We start from the raw sequence: 6964 nt of genomic DNA on the forward strand, positions 1-6964 counted from the left end.
CTTTGTCCTTGAGTTTGGTGATTTTTTCTTCTTTTGATGCCTTGACACAGTGTGACAGGTGATACCACGTGGGAGATCCTTTAACTTGGACTGCTGTCCCTGTGCTGCGAAATGGCTGTGCTGCTCAAATGGTCTCTCCTTCATCATATACACAGTTATTTATACATCACCTTCCACCATGAAGCGTTGTCCCTTTTTGTTTCGCTCTTTGTTCTTAAAATGCTTTTATGCATGTCTAAAACCAATCCATTAAATTAGATCATTTTGGCACTAAAGCGATCTACAATGTGCTTGGTTGCAAAGCTGCTCATCTGTGGTAAACAGCTCTTCAGAAAGGCATTCTTCAATTGATTTCACTAATTTTATGTAATAATTTTGTGATTTCCTACAAAACTACATTTATTCTCCCATCTGTCTGAGTATTTAATATTGTCTGGGTCTTTTTCCCATCTAATTCCTTGTTTGCTTTAAAACAAGTATTCCCCATTTTCTATCCCTTCAGTAGCCAACCAGTTTGTATGGAGTACTCTGGAGCAACTTGATTGATCAGTAAAACACTGCTTTTGTTGTCACCGCAAGGCTTCCCCCGTCGGTTGTTTCACTGAGACACTACTGAGTAACTACAACTCAACACAGTTTATACACATAACATTTATATACACACTAACAAACAAACAATTATTTATCGCAATAATTTTTCTTATCTCTGTTTGAACGTACACCCAGGTAAATATTCCTGTAGTCTTCTCATACCGATTATGGACCCATTCATTGTTTAACTTCACTGTTTTGCAAATGCTAATTGAATATTACACATTGACATTGAACTTTACTGGATAAGCAGGTCTTCATTGCATTCAGCAGCCTATATGTGAGCATCTATGTGTAAGCTGTTCTTCTTTGCATTTATCAGCAGCAAGCAATTCTTCATTGCACATCCATATGAAAATAGTAAAACAATTCCAATGCGTTAGCGAAACCTTCTATATCAGGAGTGTCCATCATGATGCTGGGAATAGAACCTCTTTCCCAGAATAGTTCAACCTTCATTACTCAACTGATCATAACTCCGCAATGAGCACATTTCAAAGTATCAATCCTCTACATGTATTCAAAAATCTATGTGTAAATGTTTAATATTTCTTATATTTGTTGATGTCATTCTGTGTGCATGGGGCCTAAACCTAATCTCTGTGTGGCAATTTTAATTTAAACAAGTTGAACTCTGCCTCTGATCATTTAAAAAAGGTGTGTACCAATATCAACCTTTCTCGGGTAATTACTGATCCTACAAAACCAAACTTAAGAGATCCTTCAAGGTTGTCCCTGATTGGCTCAATCTTAACAAATCAAAGGTAGAAAATCCGCAGTATCTGAACTTGGTGTTAGTTATCACTGCTCAATAGCCTGTATCAGAATTGCAACAATGAAAACATAAGGTCCACGCTTGGAATCCAGATCCTGAAACATCTCCATGAGCAGGCTTTTTTTTTAACTGATCTGTTGAATAGTTATACTTTTTGTAAATCTTCTAATTCCATAGTTGATAAACACGCCCCTTTTAAAAAGTATAGAACTTAGAACAGGTCTAGTCCCTGGCTTTCGGCAGAACTGTCTTCTTTACTTTTTTTTTTTTCCCCTTATCATGTTCAGCATTATGGCAGCAGAATTGTAGTCTGAATACCTTTGATGCCAAACAGATTTGCTTTGCCAAGGGAAGTTTTATAAATGTAAAGCTCCCCTTGATGCCCATTTATTTATTTCTGTTTACAATATATGACATGTAATAGAACTGAACCGGACCGGGGGACAAGGAAAGAAGAAGAGGAAAGAAGAGGAAACAGAACAAAAATAGAAACAAAAACCAGACAACCAGCTGCTACACCTGTAAAAAACAAAACAGACAACAATCCATGGCCTCTGAGGGGAATCCAGCCTTAGCGCCAGGAGCACCTGAAAGCAGACAAGCAGAAGAGAAAAAACAAACACACAAACAAACAAAAATAAGCACAAGAAGCGGCAATCGCATACAACACAGCTGTGGATATAGATGACCTGAGACGACATGATAATACATCAACTGCTTAGCGACCATGCTACTGGACTAATGAATGTGGTTGTGTGTGTGTGAGAACATGCAACACCCATGGCACAGGACCTACATGATAACCGTGCTTAGTTATGAGTGTATAAGCGTACAGGGCCACAATCCACAGCCCCCCCAAGCAATCAGAAGCAGGCAGAGAGGGCCACAAGACCCAGGCCACCAGCAGCCCCCACAGAGCACAGAACCCAGGAAGCCCACCGCAGGGGCAACCACGCATCCACCCAGAAGACTGCAGAGGAAGCCCCCAGAAAGAGCCCCCATAAGCATAGGGCAGAGGCCCTCCGGGAGCCAGGGGCAACAGCCCACCAATGTCGCCAGGCCCCAGCCGCCCAGACATGGGCCGTGCACTGGATCCGGGCCCCAGGAGCCCGAGCGCCCCCAAACGCCCCGGCAGAGGCCCCACCCAATACCCAGGAGGGCCAAGCGCCCCAGACAGCCACACAGTGGATCAGCGCCTGCCCCAGCACCCCTGGCCAAGTGCCCTGGGAGTCAAGACGTGCCCACAGGTGGGTGAAGTCGCGAGCAGCGGGGAGAGGCCACGCCACCCCCCCATCGGGAGAAGCACAGGCAGGCCAAGCGACAGCAAGTCCAAGATCCAGGCCCAATCATTACCACACACACTTTCATGTCCCATACATCCACACGTCCTCCCTCCCTCGACTCCGCTGGGGTGTAGTGCAGCGGGCACACCAGGGGGCCAGCAGCCCCCCAGCCACCACAGACCCCAAACCAGCAGAACAATTAATTAATCCTCCTGGCCCCTCCCGCCCCGAGCAGCAACCAGGAAGCAGGGGTGTGCGAAGAAGACCCCTCCCCTCACCGTTCTGGCTCTTCAATATTTTCTAATAGTGAGCAATTAAAATTGAGGGGCAGCCAAACTTGTAGAACTGGGAGCGTGGCCCTCTGGGCAGCCTAGATATCCAAAGAGCCCCGCCCACCAGATGCCACTCAGTGTAACCACCCCCAAGACCTAATGTGTGTGTGTGAGTGTGTTTGATAAGTAGTAATGTCTAAGGTGTAATTAAAACAGGGGCGGGGAACTGCAGAGTGCAACTACTGCAGAGTCCACTACACCCCACCGAACACACACGCCCCCAAAACCCTTCATGTGTGAGTGTGTGCTGTGTACAGGAGCCAGAAGGGAGAGGGGTATGGGGATATACACTGGGGGAGCTACTCTCCCCCAGAGAGGGCAGCCAGGGACTGGCTGCAATAGGCATCCCCGCTACCAGGGAGCCAACACAGGACAGGAGGGCCTGATGTCCACCAGGCTCGGGGCCTGCAGCGACCATATTCCGGGAGCTACTGTACCCCCAGAAGGTACCCATCCCGCCCCACCCCACTCAACCCAACCCCACTCCGGAGGACCTCTACAAAAAACAAATAAACAACAACAAAAAACAAACAAACAAACCACCCGGTCACACCAGTCGCAGCAACTCGGGCCTGAGACCCACCATCACCCAGGCCCCCCCAGGCCCCCCCTCAACAGGTAAGCTCTTGTGACAAAGCAAACAGCGGCAGCAACAAAAACACCACGGGAACACCGTATTGAGGCTTTGTTCTGACCGCTCATTTGGTATGGCGTTTCTTTCAAGCAATTCTCTCGGTTAGCCCGCACTCGGCTCGCTCCCAAAGCCATGTTAAAGTCTACTTCGCATTCACTCTCTTTTCTCAGCAGACTAAAAGAAAGTTTCATCTTGGGCTCCCTGAAACTTGCATCCTGCACCGCTGTTTGCTTTTTCACAAGAGTAGAGAAGAGCGCACCGTTCCCAGCGGCATTGCAGTACCGGGTCAATGCTTGGAGTGAACGGAGAAAGCTACTTTTTCAACTCCTATTGCTAAAAATCCATTTAATATGTAGTCCTCGTATAGAGGACATATCAGATATTAAACTGATAAGAACAGATACTACACTTGATCTTAGCCAAAAGGCCGAGAAGCGATAACTGTCAACTGGTTCACGTCCGAGGGCCCTTCCTGGCACAATGCGCACTTGTAGCGGTGTTCTTTTTATGGCCATAGGTGGCCAGAGTGTCACTTTGCACCTCCGCCCACCTGCTGCACTGAGCACTCTTCAGCCCTTTTAAATGGTATAACTTTGCACTCCCGCGCGCTCCAGCGAGCACCATTCAAGCAACAACTTTGCACTCCAGCTTCGAACATCGGCACAGTCGCAACAAGTAAGGCGACTCTACTCAGAGAAGTCACTCTGCACAGTAACAAGATTTCTTTTGCACAGACAGAAAGGGCTTCACCCGCAAAGGTAAAGCCTTCCAAAAATAGAAACAACTCATTAGTGCTGCTCTCCACGGAAGTCTTTAGTAAAAGGCGAAAGACTTGTACGTTATGAAGAGAAACCAGAGTACGATTAACCGTCACTGCGGGAGCAGGGCATCAGGCTAGTTGGCATAGCCACCTTCCCCATGGTGAGCTTTGCTTGGTTGAGACGCTTGCTCCCCCCCCTTGCTCCTTGGCTGACCAAGTAGGAACAATCGGGCCCTATTCGATGGCTGCCTTGTCTTTTACTCTGTGCAAAAGACAAGGCAGCAACAAAAACACCACGGGAACACCGTATTGAGGCTTTGTTCTGACCGCTCATTCGGTGTCGCGTTTCTTTCAAGCAATTCTCCCGGTTAGCCCGCACTCGGCTCGCTCCCAGAGCCGTGTTAAAGTCTACTTCGCATTCACTCTCTTTTCTCAGCAGACTCTTGGGATTTTATCTATAAAATGAATTCCTTCACTCAAACTATGTTAAAACTGCTTTGTCCTTCATGTTTACCATGTCTTGAAATATTTAAACAAAAAAACCAACGTTGTACTTTGCAGTAAAAGAAAGAGCAAATCTAAAGTTTCAGGAATCCGAGAATAAGCTTACTTTCATGAGTTCTTCACGATTTCGGATTTTGCTATAAAATGAATTCCTTTACTCAAACTAAATTAAAACTGCTAAACCGCTAATCTGTTACATGTAAGGCAGATGTCAAATTCACCGAAATAGGATTATTCGGTATTCGGCCAATCGAGCTGTAGCAGCTTCGGTAAAAGAGTATAAGTTGAAGAGTTTGTGAATAAAGGTGTGCGCACACATAGTGAGCTGTAGGAAAATAGGCAGGAAGCAATGCCGGCTGGGGTATATGTTCTTGTATGTTGTCTGACTGTTTGATTTGAATGTGTTGTGTAAGTGTCCTGTTGAATGTTACATGTTTGGGCTTTGACACGCTTCACTGTGGTTGTTAACTGTGTGGTGTGTCCTGAAATGTTATATGTTTGGGCTGTGTGACATGCTTAATGCTTGTCAGTAGCTACCCACTTATTCATATATAGCAACTGACAACGAAAGTCCGGACATACTTTGATAGAGTAGTTGTAGAAGTATCCTTATTGATAATAGATAAACTAATTCATAGTGATAGAACAGTAGATGAACAGGTGCCTGCACATGTCTCACGAAAATAAAATGGATGTATGATTGCTGACGGCAGAGCAATACTGCCAAACTTATGAGTTCTTGTGGCAAACTTGATTCAGTGTCTTGACGTGTATACGCTGTTTCGCTGACTTGATTGTCACAAGAAACAAAGTGTGTTTGATAAGATCCGACCATTTTATTACGGGAGGATCAGTATGTATGGATTCTTATGTGACTGATAAACCCATTCGTATCTTAAGCATAATCTAATACGTGAGACAACGCCCTGGCACACGATAACAAAAAAAAAAAGAGAGAGCGGTTTTGTGTCCCCACAGTCCATAATGTAGAAAAGAGAGAAAAAAGCCTTTCTGATTTGGTGTGTGTGCTCATAGTGCAGAGTGTTGAGAAAAGAAAGCCGTTTTGGTGTCACGGGTGTTGTGACTTACACACACACATTTCTAAATTGAGAAAGGAAATTATTTTAGAGGAAGCACTAGAGTTTAGATCCCACATTTGTTGATAGGCATTCATTTATTTCTTCACTTCTGATGAAGTTTCAACAATAAACAACAAACTTTGTATTATGAAAAAGAACCAGACTCATTCTTCAGGCATCCGAAAATAAGCTCTATTTTACGAGTTATGCACGAATTCGGATTCTCCTATAAAACGAATTCCTTAACTCAAACCAAGTTAAGACTGCTTTGTCCTTCATATTTATTCATGTCTAATCAAGTTTCAACGATAAACAACGTTGTACTTTGTAGAATGAGAAAGAACTTCTTCAGCAATAAGCATCTCTCGACATATGACGAAGTACAGATTTTTCAATAAAATTAATTCCTTCTATCAGGCTGACTTAAAACTGTTTGTCCTCGTAATTTATCCACTTCAAATCAATTTTCAACAATTAAAAAAATGTTGTAGTTTCAGAAAGTACAACATAATCTTCAGCAATCAGTATAAAAAGAGGGTAAGAAAAGGTGCAAATGCCAACCATACATACCTAAAAGGTGGAGCGGAAGTATTCGGCTGCAAGTAGGTGTGAATGTCCGACCATAATTTGTAAAAAGTGGGTAAGAAAAGGTTCGAATGCCCGACTATATATTAACAAAAGCGGGAGGAGAGGTCTTCGGATGAGAGTGGGTGAGAATTTCCAACCATAATCTATAAAATGCGGTAAAAAAAAAGGTGTGAATGCCCATAGAACACTAAAAGGTGGAGTCGGAAGTGTTCGGCTGCAAGAAGGTGTGAATGTCCGACTATATTTGATGAAAAGCAAGGTCTGAAATGCCCAACCTTACATCATCAAAAGCGAGATCAGAGGTGTTTGGCTGCAAGAAGGCCATAGTTTGCCAAAAGCGGGTAAGGTGCGAATGACCGACTAAATATCAACAAAAGTGGGGGCGGAGGTCTTCGGATGCAAGTGGGTGTGAATATCC

General features: G+C 44.4%; 2 non-coding genes across 2 annotated transcripts; both read right to left on the bottom strand.

The window, feature by feature from the left end:
• Positions 1-3863: 3863 nt before the first annotated feature.
• LOC140277621 (U2 spliceosomal RNA) lies at positions 3864-4054 on the bottom strand. The gene has a single exon (XR_011909126.1). It is a non-coding gene; the product is annotated as a U2 spliceosomal RNA (small nuclear RNA).
• Positions 4055-4363: 309 nt separating this feature from the next.
• Positions 4364-4476, bottom strand: LOC140277647 (U5 spliceosomal RNA). The gene has a single exon (XR_011909148.1). It is a non-coding gene; the product is annotated as a U5 spliceosomal RNA (small nuclear RNA).
• Between the last annotated feature and the right edge of the window lie 2488 nt (positions 4477-6964).

Source organism: Leuresthes tenuis, unplaced genomic scaffold (genome assembly GCF_036924035.1).
Source record: "Leuresthes tenuis unplaced genomic scaffold, fLeuTen1.0.hap1 SCAF_19, whole genome shotgun sequence".
NCBI classification, from domain to species: Eukaryota; Metazoa; Chordata; class Actinopteri; order Atheriniformes; family Atherinopsidae; genus Leuresthes; species Leuresthes tenuis.